At 44.0% G+C, this 18,087-nt stretch overlaps 1 protein-coding gene across 3 annotated transcripts in view; it reads right to left on the bottom strand.

Moving 5' to 3' along the window:
- Positions 1-18,087, bottom strand: part of LRRC2 (leucine rich repeat containing 2) — a 613,667-nt gene that overhangs the window by 332,178 nt on the left and 263,402 nt on the right. The gene's annotated exons all lie outside the window — the stretch shown is intronic.

Below are 18,087 nucleotides of genomic sequence, written 5' to 3' on the forward strand. Positions count from 1 at the left end.
TACCATATTACACACCTTCCAGGTGAAATCTCCTAGCCCTAATTCTTCCATCTGCTTAATGCACGTATCAGGTTGTACGATATGTGCACAGTATCCTGGTGATACTTCTCCAACTCTAGTAATCCTATTTCCTAAGGTGTATCTATACCGGAAAGATTTTCCTCTACTGGCTATGTGGCGTACAAGCTCTGTATCTGTAGGCATTCTATCTGCTCTATGTGAAAAGGTCATGGTGTGGTTACTCCATGATACTTCCCAATTTCCCGGCTTTCTGGGATTGGAGATGTTAAAACATAATAGGGACCTATCCACGTGGTATTGGTGGAGCTTCAAACTAGGAGGGCTGGAGATATTAAACCTCCGGTCCACCGGTCTCCCACCATTTAACTCAAGTACCTCCCCTATCGTTAAAGGAAATGGTACTAGCCCTGATTTGCTATGACCCTGAGGTACTTGAGAGCATACCCAACAATCTGTTTTGTTTAATACATTACCCACTAAGGAGTGATAATCACTCAATGGATGCCGGTCCATATGGATATTAAAACTGGATTGGCATTTCTTAATGCACCCATCTTCAATGACATTGTTACAGAGCCTACAGATACAGTTTTCTTCAGCTAACAATCCGTCACAATTTCTTCTATGGTCTATGCTATCGGATCGTTTTCTGATACTCGCCTTTGCTTGTTGGTTAGGTTGATCTTGGGAAACTACGCCTCCATCTTTATCATCAGAACTCATTCCAGAACCTCTATCGACCTCCATGGTACTCTCGCCGGAACAGACTGCTCTGGTCAACATCATGGTCAACAGGAAAATCCGGATCACAGTCTCTTGGGGCAAGTCCATCTTTGAGGAGGAGACGAAGAAGAATGAGAAGGAGGAAAAATACATTTGAGGGAGAGGGGATGGGAAGTGGAGAAAAACAAAAAAAGGGAGTGGGGAGTCGACAACAGCTCTCGGTCTTCAAGGCTCAGGTGCCGCCTCAGTCCTCCTGGAACAGACACTCCAGTGATACAACCTCTACCGTCTGTTCCTTATCACGGGACTTCTCTGGATCAGCAACCTTCTTGCAGTGGGATGAATGGACCCAAGTCTCTCTCTCAGCAACCTTCAATGCTGTAGTGCTAGTCAATAAGACCTGGTATGGTCCTTCCCATCTGTCAATAAGGCAACCTGAGCGTAGAAAATTTTGTATCATTACATAATCCCCAGGTTCAATGTCATGACAATTACTATCAGGTAGATCAGGAATCACCAACTTTAGATTATCATTTTGATTCCTTAACTGTTCACTCATGTTAATCAAGTACTTTACAGTTACTTCATTGTTACATTTCAAATCATCCTGAGGGTTAATCATGACATGCGGTTGTCGACCAAATAAGATTTCAAAGGGGGACAGATTAAGAGGGGACCTGGGAGTGGTTCTGATACTGTACAATACAATGGGTAAAGCTTCTGGCCATGTCAATCCTGTCTCTGCCATCACTTTACTCAATTTATTTTTAATAGTGCTGTTCACTCTTTCGACCTTCGCACTCGCCTGTGGACGGTACGGAGTGTGCAGCTTGCTATCAATTCCCATCAACTTACACATTCCTTGAAAGACATCACCTGTAAAATGGGTACCCCTATCACTTTCGATTATTCTAGGGATACCATATCTACATACAAATTCCTGCACAATTTTCTTAGCTGTAAACATAGCGGTATTTGTAGCTGCAGGAAATGCTTCGACCCAATTCGAGAAAACATCTATACAAACAAGTACATATTTCAAATTCCGACAAGGGGGTAATTGAATGAAGTCAATTTGTATTACCTGGAAAGGGCCGCCGGCAGGTGGGATATGGGATGGTTCTGTAGGTATTGCCTTTCCAATATTCTTTCTCAGACAGGTAAGGCATGACATTGCTCTTTTACTCGCATGAGAGGAGAATCCTAGGGCGCACCAATAGGCTCTTACCAATTTGCACATTCCCTCCTTGCCTAGATGAGTCAGCCCGTGAGCTGCTTCAGCCAGACATGGAAGATATGCTCTGGGGGCCACTGGTTTACCATGTCCATCCGTCCAGAGTCCTGAGGACTCTTGGCCACATCCCTTTGCCTTCCAGACTGCCTTTTCCTGTGTGGAACACAAATTTTGCATTTTACACAACTTCTGTGTGTTGATGGTATTGAATACCATCAGTTGTGTGGTGTCTGTCTGTATGGGGGTAGCAGCTGCTAACTTAGCAGCTTCGTCTGCTCGGCTGTTACCAAGTGATACCGGGTCTTGGCTATATGTGTGTGCTTTACATTTGATAACAGCCACTCTGTCGGGTTCCTGTATCGCTGTTAGAAGCCTTTTTATGTGAGCTGCATGCGCTACCGGTGTACCAGCTGCCGTCATGAAATTTCTGAGGCGCCATAGGGCTCCGAAATCATGGACTACCCCGAATGCGTATCTAGAATCGGTGTAGATATTGGCTGACTTACCCTTAGCCAATTCACATGCTCTGGTTAGGGCGACCAGTTCAGCAACCTGGGCTGAGTGAGGTGGGCCTAGCGGTTCCGCTTCTATGGTGTCTTGGTCATCTACGACTGCGTATCCAGTACACAAGTCTCCCGAGTCTGACTGTCTGTGACAACTACCGTCCGTGTAGAACGTGAGTTCTGCATCTTCCAGTGGGTTGTCACTGATGTCAGGCCTTGCGGTAAAATTTTGGGTCAAATATTCCATACAATCATGTGTATCTTCCTTTGTATTAAATCCTCCTTCCCCAGCACTCTCACCTTCCACCCTTTGTGCCTGACCAGGCACACCTGGGAGATATGTTGCAGGATTTAATGCACTGCATCTCCTTATGGTGATGTTTACGGGGGCCATTAGTGCTAATTCCCATCTTGTAAACCTCGCTGATGAGACGTGTCTGGTTTGGGCAGAATTCAATAAGGCTGATACCGCATGTGGCGTATGGATTGTGAGGTTGTGGCCTAGCACGACATCTTCGCTTTTTGTCACTAGCAATGCTATCGCAGCAACGCTTCGCAAGCATGTGGGGAGGGATCGCGCTACCGTATCTAGCTGAGCGCTGTAGTATGCAACTGGCCTGCTGGCATCACCGTGTTTTTGGGTTAGTACGCCTGCCGCGCAACCAGCACTTTCTGTTCCGTATAGTTCAAAGGGTTTCCCATAGTCTGGCATACCTAGTGCTGGTGCCTGCGTTAGGCACTGTTTGAGTCTCTCAAATGCTGTTTCGGACTCGTCTGTATGCGAAATCCTATCAGGTTTGTTCGAGGAGACCATTTCCTGCAAAGGTAACGCTAAAATGGAAAACCCTGGGATCCAATTACGGCAATACCCACACATTCCTAAAAACGTTCTGATCTGTTGCTGGGTTTGTGGCAGGGTCATGTCTCTAATTGCTTGGATTCTATCAGCGGTCAGGTGTCTCAGTCCTTGTGTTAGACAGTGTCCCAAATATTTTACCTTAGTTTGGCATAATTGCAACTTGTCTTTGGACACCTTGTGTCCGGTGACTGAAAGATGAAACAGGAGCTGTTTCGTATCCTTCAGAGATGCTTCCAGTGAATCTGAACACAGTAATAAATCGTCCACATACTGTATCAATACTGATCCACTGTCTGGTTGGAAAGACTGTAAACAATCATGCAAAGCCTGAGAAAATATACTTGGACTATCTATGAAACCTTGGGGCAATCGAGTCCACGTGTATTGGACTCCTCTGTATGTGAATGCAAACAAATATTGGCTGTCAGGGTGCAGAGGTACCGAAAAGAAAGCGGAGCAGAGGTCAATAACAGTGAAAAATTTGGCAGTGGGAGGGATTTGCATTAGGATGACAGCTGGATTTGGCACTACGGGGAACTGACTCTCAACTATTTTGTTAATCCCCCTTAGATCCTGCACTAGCCTGTAACCCCTCCCCCCACTCTTCTTAACAGGGAAGATGGGACTATTAGCAGTGCTGGACGTTCTTACCAGAATGCCCTGTTGTAGCAAGCGCTCTATTACTGGGTAAACTCCTAACTCCACCTCTGGCTTCAGAGGATACTGTGGGATTTTTGGAGCTATCCTACCATATTTTACTTGTACAACTACTGGAGCTACGTTTGCCATTAATCCAGTGTCCTGTCCGTCTTTTGTCCAAAGTGACTCTGGTATCTGAGATGTCATCTCTTCTACTTGGGATGGATTCCTATTTGTCATAATGGTATGTGACATTAATTTTGATGGGGAGTCTAACGTGTCTCGCACTTCCTGAGCGTGATTCTCAGGTATGTCCAAGAATACACCTTCAGGAGTACAATAAATGACGCACCCCATTTTACACAGTAAGTCTCTTCCCAGGAGATTGGTTGGTGCCGATGCAGCCAGCAAAAAGGAATGCTTGGTATGCAAAGGCCCTATTGTAATCTCGGCTGGTTTGCTAACAGGGTAGTGCTGGACTACTCCTGTTACTCCCATGGCTGGAATTGTCCTACCAGTGGTTCTCATGCCCACTGTCGAATTTATCACTGACTTGGCCGCCCCTGTGTCTACAAGAAAGTTTAAAGTTTTACCAGCTACATTAATTGCGACCTCGGGTTCACTTTCAAGGTTGGCAATCAATTTCACTGGCTGCAGATTACAGGTATGGCCACACCCCTATTGGGTATGGTGACCTCCCTGAATCCCGCTGGCAGCAACTATTTGTGAGGGAGATAGTTGGGAACTACCAGAGGCATGCCAGTCTCTGTTTGGGGGATATCTTTTTGTTTCCCCTGTATGTGGCTCATAACTCCGTTTCTGCGGACCTTGCTCCCAATGTCGTGTGTCGTGTCGTTGTCTAGGGGGTTGGTATGATCTTTGCGAATTTTTCGCTCTACAGTCTCGTGCATAGTGCCCCTGTCTTTGACAAGAATAACATGTTATCATAGTTGACTTACCCACAGGGTTGGATGGTACATACGCAGGCTGCTTTGTGGTCAGAGCCTGTATACTTACTGACATTAGCTTATCACTCTGCGACTCCCTGTGTCTGGTGATGTTTCGGTCGTGATCAATAGCAGCCTCTCTCAAAGTGGACACTGACAGACCTCGCCAACATGGTTGCGTGGTCTGTACCCTTGCCTTTAATGTTTCCTTCAAACCATCCATTAGTACAGATACTGCTACTTCTCGATGGTTTGGATTTGTCCTAATGTCCTCTATACCAGTGTACTTTGCCATTTCTAATAGTGCCCGGTGGAAATATTCTGCAGCTGTTTCTGACTCTTTTTGTTTAATGGAAAATATTTTGTTCCATTTAACAACTGCTGGGAAATGCTCCTTTAACTGTAAGTTTATCCTTCTTACGTTATCTTTGTTGTACACATCTGTAAGAGGTACATCCAGATCTAGTCCACAATCAGCTAAAAATTGAGCTGAGTCGACATTGGAGGGTAAACAAGCTTTTAGCAATATCTGCCAATCTTTATTATTGGGCTCTAAAGTGTTTCCTAAGTCTGTGATGTATTTTTGGCTGGCAACTAAATCTTTTCTAGGGTCAGGGAATTCAGACACTATGGTCCTTAATTCCATTCGGGAAAATGGGCTGTACATGGCAATGTTCCTTATGGGAGTGGCTCCTGATACATCTGTTTTCCCATTGGGAACTGCTATTACCCTAACAGGAGTAATTCTAACAACCTCATTCTGTGTAGATTCTACAGCTTGTGGTGAAATAGTCTCAGCATAATGCATGGTGCCGTACTTACCAGTTGATACGACCTCACCTATCCCTCCGCTAGGGGCCTTTACTAATCTCGTGGGTGTTGCTGTGCCTACTGTGGTCTCTGCTATGGTGGCTGCTAGAGAGAGCGCTGAAATCGTTGTCGCTTCGTCCTCTTGATCACACTCCTGAGGAAAGTTCAAAACAGGGTACAACTTGCACGGGTTAATACTTGCATGGGTTAATGGGTTAACATTATCATCAACATTTACACAGTTACTAAGTGATTTTGTGTTACACTTTAGTGCGTCTTTCTCCGTAATCAACTTCTCTCCTGATATATATGGTGGCGGCGGGGCCGTGGCAATCAGTTTTCTGTTAGAGCCAGATCCCGCCGCCTGAGCCAAACCTCTCTGTATCTCACCTTCCTGTTGCCACAACTGTAAATAATCATAATGCTGAACTCGTCTCTTTGTTGATTTTATGAGACATATCCTCCTCCTTAAATTTTGTAACACCTCTGGGCTGAAGCTACCTATTCTTGGGAATTTCTCCCGGTCTTGTACCGTCATTCTCTCCCATTCATCACATAAAACCTCTGTGTGACTTCCATATTTCTCACACATGATATACCTGGCCGACCCAATTGGTCGGACCACTGAATCAACCCGAACCGAGGTTGATCGCCCCCTACCTGAACAACTGGCCCCCATAACTCTGCAGGCGTTGCTTGCTCTACCTCTGATCTCTATATCAAGGTCTTCAGCGAACCCTTACAGAAAACCAGATTGTTCACAATAGGCTGACGGTGGCGGTTTACCGAGTACCCCACTCACTCGCCCACGCCGACCAATGCGACCTGATCACACCGATATGGTGCTGGCGCACTCGACCCAGGGCACCTATAAAAACCGTTGTTTACTGGAACATGCGAGGGTTATCCGCAGAACACTTACTCTTTCCAGCAAAGGTGAGGTTTGTCAGATAGTTCCTGAGTGACCAGCGAACTTCCCTTCTTGAAAAATAAAAAATTACACAAATCACGTCAGAATGTACAAATAGCGTTTGTGACCCCTTTACTCTAATGGTACTAGGTCAGATTACTAACTACTGTACACAATTACGTGCGGTCCAGTCGTTCAGTACACAAACAACTAAGCTTGTGTACGGAAAGACCAATGGAATCGAAACTTACGACTGCGAATTCCTTCAGCCAGAGCTTGTACGGCCTATATGGGTCTTGCACCAACCCTTCTCTTGGTGTTGTGCCTCTGAACTGTATAGCGGACTTCCCTGTTTACTGTACCTGGACCTGCTGGTCTACTATGACCTCCTGGTCTTGTTCTGTACGACCTCCTGGTCTGACCTCCTGGTCTTGTTCTATACTGGTCCGCTATACTCTAATGCTCAAATATTATGTTTAACCAAGGATGCCTCCCTAGCCACCGTGCACGTCACTTACACGCGTGTACCTCACGAGTACTCGACTTTTCTTGTGGTTCAACCTTTAAGTTATATAAACTTATGTAATACAAAAACACTCACTCATCACATGTACACTTTTGCTTCTATTTCTATTTCTGCGCAGAAATTTTTCTTTAGCCCAGCTGTGTTACCAATTAGGAGCAGGATCTGTTAATTTAAATTTTGGATTTCCAAAAATAGACTTGCGTTATTTATCGCCTGTGGCGCTATTTACCGCTTTGCGTTACTTATCGCGTTGCGTTAAAAATCAACTTATCGTGACTTGAGCTACGTGGGCGTAACCGGACGCTCCGTTGCATAATGTACGCTGCGTGCGTCCGCCTTTGGATTGCGTACACAAGTCTTTTGTTAGGGACACGTGTACGCAAAGCAAAGATCCACCGTAACACAATTTATATTTTTATCAATGTAGATGATCCCTGGTCATCTACCACACAACACACTGACTTCGCCTTATCTCCCAGGCAAAACTGTGTGTTTGTCTATCTTTTAACTATATTACCTTTACTCTTAAACTATGAAATAACGGCAAATCTTTTTTTAGCACTTCTATCGACTATAAAACTGGCAGACAGGAGAGTGATATACGAAAATGAAAAAGAAAAAGAAATGCAGATATATATGTGTGTGTGCGTGCGTGTGTACGCAAGACAGAAAAATACAGTTCTAAAAGACACTAGCGTTTTGTTCTTACCTCCGGTTCCCGGATTCCTTCAGCACTCTTTTATCTAAGCGAAGCAGACGCTTATCCCGTCAGCACTACGAGACAACCTCCCGCCCTTTGCTGAGGGATAATGTCTGCTGATCTACCTAGTGCAGATATGTGAAGGACAGGACGAGCCGCCAATTGATAAAGCTAAATATTTATCGTGTATATAACCCTTTATGAGGTCTAAGAACAATGTACGCTATCTACGTAAGAAGTACCGTAAGGGTACGCAAGTTGCGCATCGATCGCTTAGCCGTGATCGAGACGCTCAGGCGTCACGTTCACTCACGGCCAAGTGATAGCAGGCAGGCAGACTATTGGCTGTTGACTTATCGTAATGATTCGCTATAGCGTAGCAGCGCTCGGGACCACGAGGAGATCACCAGTGATGCAGACGCTCACAACGTTAAACCTTTATATCTATACCTTTAGCAATGAAATACACAGCAAACCTTAATGTAGAGACAAAGTGTAAGTGCAACCTTGTGTAACCTGATTAACTACAAAGCTGCTTGAGTGTCACCGATGCTCAGGGAGTACTTAACACTATAAAGAATACGCAGATACCTGGGCTTAGGGTCCGAAACCTATTATGTGTATTATGACTATTATACTTGCAAAAGGAATCACAGTACAAAGCATACACTACAATATAACATAAACCAACTAACCAGATAACTACACAGGAAATACAATACAATACAATTTAAGTCTAATCAAGGAAAAATACGAGAGAAAGAGAAGAGAGGGAGAGAGAGAAATGGCTCACAGTAAGACAATATGATTACGGAGAGAACTTACGCACAAGGGGAACGATCGCATGCGCCTCGATATCCAGCTCCCGATTATCAGCAATGAGAACCGTTGAAGAGAGTGAAGTTGGATATGGTCGGCCTGCTATTTATGCCCCACACACAATACAATTCAATGGTCCCTACAATCTCATTGTTCATTGGACACAGGAATTCGGCTTCGCATTATAACAAAAGGTCATAGGTTGATTCATACAGGTGGGCTGTGACTATTTCCAACTGCTCAGGTGGGAGGGAAACTGGGTTTCCCGCCGCATGGGTAATAAAGTGCAAATAAAGTAAATGTTCATAAACTTCTTATGTCCATAACTATTCGCACGAGCGATTGATCTGCTTCAAACCAACACCGGAATATTTCTAATTAAATATTCTTCCGATGGATACTAAACACCACTGTATTACTCCTATCTGACCCTTCGTATCAAACAAAGAGGGATTCCTCTGTTCATAAACATTCTATATTAACCAAACTTTCAGAATCTATCAAAGGGACCATGATCTACAAAATACATTATTAGTGAAAATATGTAATGATTGAGTCGCACGCTATGATCGCATAAACTCTACCGTAAATGCGCATACCATGCGCCTGCGGGTGCCCGCGACTGTGAGTATGCGCACGTACGGGAGAGCGTACGCACGCGCAGCACGGACCTGTGTGAGGTGCAAATATGGTAGTGTGCATAGAGATATTTTTCTGACTTTGACAGGCGGGAGAGGGTGAAACGGCAGCGTTTGGCCGCCATTTCGTGGGCGTGGTATGGCCAATGCAGGAGTGGGCGGACCGTGCGGGGAGTCGCCCGCAGCGGCTGCATGACGTCACACGCAGCCGCATCGGGCCGGGGAGCAAAGAGTAGCTCCCGGCAAGCACGCTAAAGCTGCGCTGGTCGGGAGCTACTCTTGAAGTGCAAAGGCATCGCCGCTGTGCGATGCCTTTGCACTTCTGCGGGGGGTAGGCGGCACTGACATGCGGGTCTGACTAGCCCTGTGCTGGGCATCCCCACGCATGTCTGAGTTCATGATCGTAGCGCGATCAACTCGTAATGACCCCCCCTGTGCGTGAGGTGAAGCAGTAGCAAGTTTGAATATGCACTTTTCAGGTACAGTGAAACAAAAGATATGTGTCACTGCCAACTGACAAAAAAGCTGGTGTAACTTTAATCACTTTAGAGGCAGAGGCAAGATACAAGATGAGTAATTAGATATAATGTAACTAAGAAATTTGCTGGAGAGTGGGAGATTCATACAAATCTGTTTCATATTTTCATCAGAGAGATGGCCTGTCATCCTGTATCACTTTAGGTAGCACTTATACATTCCTACTCATGTGACTTTCACCATGCAAGAGCTCCTGTTTGTTTAATGACTCACAAGGAACTGATGAGAATCAGGTGCCAGCAAAAATATTCACCTACAAGATGTACTAGGAAACACCTATTTATATGTGTGTCACCGGCCTGTGCCTCAGACACCACATGTCAGAGTGCATCTTTTTTTCCTCAACCTGCCATTTAAACATGAGGACATTGTGTTATACACATCACTTTTTATAATGATTTCTAATTTAGGTGAATGTGCTGTTTGTTTACTACAGACCCAAGGCAACACTGTGTGCAGGTGAGTGATGTCATCAAAGAGGGTCGGTCTGGCGTCTGACCACGGCATGCAGCACGGTTGTGTATATTTTCTCTTCGTGATCAGGACTAGGAAGTGACATAGAGGGCAGTAGATGACTTCTGCCCTTACAGCATCTAATTGTTTTATCCATTCTCCATTCGTTTGAGGTTATTTCGTTTTATCCATGCACCATTGGACGCTCGCCACGCTTCGAGCTCATTGTCTCGCTTCGCTCGCCACAGGTTACTATTCCAAATAGTTTGTGACATGGACCCAGGGGCTTATGGGAAAGGTCCTCTCCATGAAGGCAAACTAGATGCTACCCATGCTGCACTTTTCTCACTACAGGGTAGCTATTTAAGGTAAGACACTGTTATTATCTTTATGTATCCTGACAAAAGAGTAAAATCTGAAACATCAATAAGACCTGCAGTTGTGAGCAGTGTGTTTCTTTATTGTACAAGACCCACGAGTGCTGCCTATGTGACTGTGACTATATACAGTGTGTGTATATACCTTGGCATGCGTGTGTGTTTGTGTATACCTTGGTATGCGTGTGTGTGTATATTCCTTGGTATGAAGAGGTTACATCCACAGAGTTCTAGCGTAACATGTATATACAAACGGGATCCGGTCTGAAGGTCGACACTGTCTAGGTCGACAATGTTTAGGTCGACCACTATATGTCGACAGTCACTAGGTCGACATGGATGGAAGGTCGACAGGGTTTCTAGATCGACATGTGCTAGGTCGATAGGTCTAAAGGTCGACATGAGTTTTTCACATTTTTTTTTCTTTTTTTGAATTTTTTCATACTTAACAATTTACGTGGACTACAATTGGAACGGTAATTTGCAAAGGTACCATTCCCGAAGCATGGCGAGCGAAGCGAGCCATGCGAGGGGACGCGGTGCACTAATTGGGGATTCTGGTCACTCCACAAAGAAAACGACAGCAAAAAAAATTAAACCTCATGTCGACCTTTAGACCTGTCGACCTAGCACATGTCGACCTAGAAACCCTGTTGACCTTCCATCCATGTCGACCTAGTGACTTTCGACCTATAGTGGTCAACCTAAACATTGTCGACCTAGATACTGTCGTTTTGATGAACCACACCCATACAAACTCCCAGAGCTGGATTAAGGGTTTAGAGTGCACGGGGCCCCCTATGGACCAGAGTCATACAGACAAAGAATTGCAGACAGTCATACAGTCTCCTTTAAACCATATAAAGGTCATTAGGTGGCACACATGTTGGGATTGCTGTTGCATTGTCTAATAGATTCATGAGGATATTTAAGAATTAGAAATTAAAGAATACTTTTTAATTTGTTTTATAATTGAACTTATTACAGAAATATAATGATTATGAGCTTGATTCTGATTTGGGAGCTAAGCAAAAAAGCTAAGAACTGGGCAAAACCATGTTGCATTGCAGGTGGGGCAGATGTAATGTGCAGAGAGATTTAGATTTGGGTGAGGTGTTTTAAAACTGAAAACTAAATTGCAGTTTAAAAATAAAGCAGTCTAACATTTGTGGGCTACTTGCAAAGGGTTGGGTAGAATATATTGGTCTGAGGAAGCTGCCGATGATCGTCTAGGTGGGGAAACACATCACCATATCACTTGTAGAGAGAGCAAATGCTGGCTGTGCGAGGAGTGCAGGGCCGCAGAACAGATGGACAGGCAAGGCTGACATAGAGAGTGGAGTGCGCTCTGCTGTCGTGCACAGCGGGAGCACCCCAGCTTAAGTCACAGCCGTTGGCTACCTTGTAGCAATACAACATACAGCGGGAGCAGAAGACTGTCCCTGCCAGTGATAAATTTCATTTCAGCAGACACTGCAGCAACGGGTGTACTTGTCCCAAAAGAGGTACAACGCAAATAAATAAGGAGTACAATTGGAGATTTTTATATAACTATTGAATAAATACCCCTCTGGATATGGCCACCTGAAAAGGATATTAGCACCAGTGGTCGTAAGGACAGCGATTCCATGAAAGTGGTAAATACATCTTTTGCATATATATTTCTCCCAAACTCCTATACCATTTGAAAAGTTACTAATTGTTGAGAACTTTTGGTAACCGCTTAATTGTGGAATAGTATCTTCTGCTGATACTGCTAAATACCAGTCTCTATATTACTGTTATGTACTGAACCAACAAAACTTTGAACTTAATATACACCTGCTGGTGATTGATTCTTATTTATAAGTAGTAATTTACTATCTCTATTGCTGAATTTTGTTTTTTAACTGTGTTGTAATTGTTATAATTACAACACAGCCGGCCGGCTGATGCGTATCTCTATATATATTGTGTAAACCTTATAGACATTGTGTTTTTTGAAAAAATAAGGAACAAATAAAAATAAAATACTTTTTTACCATATACCAGCACTTTTCTTACCATTTGTACATATATTTCTTGGGTAGAATATGACTGCAGTCTGGGTTTACCAGCGGTCAGAATCCTGACTGCGGCATCCCGATAGTCTGAATACCGACAGAGGAAGGTAAGTATAGTTACCTTCCGTAAAAATGGCCCCCTAACCCTAACCCTCCCCTGTGGCGCCTGAACCTAACCCCTCCTTCCTACAGCCTAAACATAACCCACCCCCCCGCAGCCTAGCCCTAACCCCCACTCTCCGCAGCCTAAACCTAACCCCCCCCCCCCCCCCGGGCCGCAGCTATACCCTAACTCTCCTTCCACAACCTAAACCTAATAATTACCCTCCCCCACACACACAGCTTACCTCTCCCGGCAGTCGGGATTCAGGCATCGGCCTTGTGACCCTGTCCGGGATACTGGTGTCGGCTGCTGGGATCTTGACAGGACCCCCTTGCAAAAGCAGGCAGTATTTACCTTGCACAGAAATAAATAATATAAATATATTTGCTCCCCTTGCATTGCAACATGGTTTGTTCCAGACACGAAAAGGGTCATTCCGAGTTGATCGCTCGCTAGCTAGTTTTAGCAGCCATGCAAACGCTATGCGCCGCCCACTGGGGAGTGAATTTTAGCTTAGCAAAAGTGCGAACGCATATGCAGCCGAGCTCTACAAAAACATTTTATGCAGTTTCAGAGTAGCTCTGAACCTACTCAGCGCTTGCGTTCACTTCAGCCTATTCGTGTCCGGATTTGACGTCATACACCCGTACAGCGAACCCCCAGCCACGCCTGGGTTTTTTCAGACATGCCTGCGTTTTTGCAAACACTCCCTAAAAATGGTCAGTTGATACCCAGTAACGCCCCCTTCCTGTCAATCTTCTTGCTGCCGCCAGTGCGAAGGAAAACTTTGCTAGAACCTGAGCACAACCACAAAGAGCTTTGTATCCGTACGTCGTACGTGCGCATTGCGGAGCATATGCATGCGCAGAAATGCTGTTTTTTCACCTGATCGCTGCGCTGTGAAAATCGGCAGCGAGCAATCAACTCGGAATAAACCCCAAAGTTACTTGCTTTTTTTTGCTTTACTTGCAAATCTGAATCAGGCCCAATATCACTGAGGATTCTCTAATAAGTTCTATAACGTTACAGAACATGTATTTTACACTAGAGATGTGCACCAGAAATTTTTCGGGTTTTGTGTTTTGGTTTTGGATTCGGTTCCACGGCCGTGTTTTGGATTCGGACGCGTTTTGGCAAAACCTCCCTGAAATTTTTTTGTCGGATTCTGGTGTGTTTTGGATTAAGGTGTTTTTTTAAAAAAAAACCCTCAAAAACAGCTTAAATCATAGAATTTGGGGGTAATTTTGATCCTATAGTATTATTAACCTCAATAACCATAATTTCCACTCATTTCCAGTCTTTTCTGAACACCTCACAATACTATTTTTAGTCCTAAAATTTGCACCGAGGTCGCTGGATGGGCGGCACAAACACCTGGCCCATCTAGGAGTGGCACTGCAGTGTCAGAAAGGATGGCACTTAAAATAATTTGCCTCAAACAGCACATGATGCAAAGAAAGAGAAAAAGAGGTGCACTGTGGTCGCTTGACGGCTATTAGTATTATTGGTCCAAATCACTGGAAGATAATGACAAAATCACAGAAATTATTCGTTCTAATCAATGGTATTATTGGTCCAAATCACTGGAAGAAAATGACAAAATCACAGGAATTATTCATTCTAATCAATGGTATTATTGGTCGAAATCACTGGAAGAAAATTACAAAATCACAGGAATTATTTGTTCTAATCAATTGTATTATTGGTCCAAATCACTGGAAGAAAATGACAAAATCACAGGAATTATTTGTTCTAATCAATGGTATTATTGGTCCAAATCACTGGAAGAAAATTACAAAATAACTGGAATTAAATGGCAGTAATGTTGGGCATTATAAAGTGGCAGTACCACTGGACATATACGGAAGTGTCAGACAGGACGGCACGTAAAGTAATAGTCCCCAAACAGCAGATGATGCAAAGAAAAGAGAAAAAGAGGTGCACTGTGGTCGCTGGACGGCTAAGCTAAGCGACACAAACACCTCAATATCACAGGAATTATTCGTTCTAATCAATGGTATTATTGGTCCAAATCACTGAAAGAAAATGACAAAATAACTGGAATCATTTGGCAAGATCACTGTAATTAATAATTAATTATAAATCGCTGATATTAGTTGGTAAAATCTCGCTATCGCCTGCCTAGTGAAGTGGAATCTAGATGGGATTTTGTACCAGGGAAACAATAACTTCATCAATTGACTAAATCCCAAATTGCACAAATGGCGGAAAATGGGCGCACGTCTAACAGCGCACTGATTATACTGAGAACTGATTATACTGAGCACTGATGATACTACGGAGAACTGACACTAAGCAGCGAGAACAGCACTGGGCTATTGTACTGTAGTATACTGGTCACCACAATGTTGGTCACCACAATGCTGCACTATACTACTATATATACTGCTCACAACACAGCAGCACAGATATGGATACTTGAAGTGACACGGAGCTGCAAGATACAACAATGGCCTACTGTACTGTACAGCTATATACTGTTGGTCACTACAATGCTGCACTGTACTACTATATATACTGCTCACAACAATGCAGCACAGATATGGATACTTGCAGTGACACGGAGCTGCAAGATACAGCAACGGCCTACTGTATTGTACAACTATATACTGTTGGTCACCAAAATGCTGCACCGTACTACTATATACTGCTCACAACAATGCAGAACAGATATAGATACTTGAAGTGACATGGAGCTGCAAGATACAGCAATGGCCTAATGTACTGTACAACTATATACTGTTGGTCACCAAAATGCTGCACTGTACTACTATATACTGCTCACAACAATGCAGCACGGATATGGATACTTGAAGTGACACGGAGCTGCAAGATACAGCAATGGACTACTGTACTGTACAACTATATACTGTTGGTCACCAAAATGCTGCACTGTACTACTATTATATATATATATATTATATACTGGTCACACAACAATGCAGCAGATATTGAGCACTGATCAGGATACTGTCTAGAACTGAGTCTGACATGGAGCTACAAGATACAGCAATGGCCTACTGTACTGTACTAATATAATATACTGGTGGTCACCACAATGCAGCACACTGAGCACAGATATTTTCAGCACACTGAGCACAGATATGGAGCTTATCAGGGAGAGAATGTAGCCACGTCCTCTCCGTTCAATCTCCAATGCACGAGTGAAAATGGCGGCGACGCGCGGCTCTTTATATGGAATACGAATCTCGCGAGAATCCGACAGCGGGATGATGACGTTCAGCCTCGTTCAGGTTAACTGAGCAAGGCGGGAAGATCCGAGGCTGCCTCGGACCCGTGTAAAGTATGTGAAGTTTGGGGGGGGTTCGGATCTCGACGAACCGAACCCGCTCATCTCTATTTTACACTGGTGTTTTATAAAATGTTCAATACAGTAAAAAATGCAGGATTTCTTGAAGGAGGTTTCCAAATGCTATCTACAATATCCCGGCCCAGCAGAACATTGGGAGTGTGGGAGAGCAGTAGCAGAAATGAGTACCAACACTTTAATATATATATGCACATTAATCTTTTTCAGAACTAGATAGTGTATGGAATACAGTATTAATAATTAACACTATAGATGGTCTGTAGCACAGGTTCTCAAACTCGGTCCTCAGGACCCCACACAGTGCATGTTTTGCAGGTCTCCTCACAGAATCACAAGTGAAATAATTAGCTCCACCTGTGGACCTTTTAAAATGTGTCAGTGAGTAATTAATACACCTGTGCACTTGCTGGGTTACCTGCAAAACATGCACTGTGTGGGGTCCTGAGGACCGAGTTTGAGAACCCCTGGTCTATAGTATAGACTGTATAAAACATAATTTATTTAACTAATATGAATAACATAAGTGGTCAGTAAGAACATCCCATAATAAATAAATAAATACACAAACATAATAGAACCAGTAGAGACAGAACTGCACTTTAGAAGCAGAGCCATAACTAGACATTTTGGTGTCCTTTGCCAGAAAGGGAATTGGTGCCCCCCCATGTAAAATAGGGATAGTGCATATGGAAGGAGCGGGGCGTGGCTTCATGGGGATGGGGTGTGGTGACAGAACAGTACCAATTCACATTACACCAATTCAAATCACACCATACAGTAGTGCCACTTATACACATTACACCACAGCAGAGCTCCTTACACACATTATGCCAGGTAGCGCCCCTTACACACATTACACCAGGTAGAGTCTCTTACATACATTACAACAGGTAAAGCACTTAACACACATTATGACAGGTAGAGAACTTTACACACATTGTGCCAGGTAGAATCCCTTATACACATTACGCCAGGGTAGAGCCCCTTACACACATTATGTCAGGTATAGCATGTTATACACATTACACCAGGTAGAGCCTTATATAAATTGTGAGGAACAGCCCCTTATACAAATTATGCCAGACAGATCCCCCTATACACATTACACCAGGTAGAGCCCCTTACACCCCCTTACCCTTAGGATGTAGTATAGTGTAGTGTAGTGTAGTGTAGTGTAGTGTAGTGTAGTGTAGTGTAATGTAGTGTGTGTGTAGATACTTACATTATTATTTTCTCCCATCTGAGCTTCTGCCGGCTCCTGACCCGGAACTTCCTCTGTACACTGTCTGCAGGACAAGAGAGGGGACGAGAGTGCCACACACGGGGGAGACTCAGCTAGCACTGACTGCTGTATTACTGTATATGCAGCGACCAGCAGCAGAGGCTCCCGTTCTGAGAGTGGGAGCTTGAGAGCTTGGGGCTACAGGTGCTAGATGCAGAGCACACAGGGGTGCAGAAACAGGAGGAGTGGTTGGAGTAGGCAGTCAACAGAGCACATGGGGGCAATAGGAAAACAATCTTGGTGTATGTGGAAGATGTACCCACAGGGCAAATGCACTGTGGGCAAAGCATCATCTGCACACACCTAGTTGTGGCCCTGTTTCTAAGGACACATATCTTACCTTACAGTAAAGTGCATGTCTCTACTTCCTGGCAGCTACTATTGTGGCAGCTCTAGCAATCGTATTATATGCTATTGTTATAATTTGAGCCAGTGGCCAATAGGAGGGGGTTTCTGGGCAACCACACACACATTTTGCAAAGTAATAAAAATATGTATTACTGAATTGTTTAAAAAAGTATTTTATGTACTTTGTTACAATTATATAAGGTATACCACGCTAAAATTGATTCATAAATAGGAAACGGACAGAGAAACAGAGCAAAATTATAT

This window comes from Pseudophryne corroboree, chromosome 1 (genome assembly GCF_028390025.1).
Source record: "Pseudophryne corroboree isolate aPseCor3 chromosome 1, aPseCor3.hap2, whole genome shotgun sequence".
NCBI lineage: Eukaryota > Metazoa > Chordata > Amphibia > Anura > Myobatrachidae > Pseudophryne > Pseudophryne corroboree.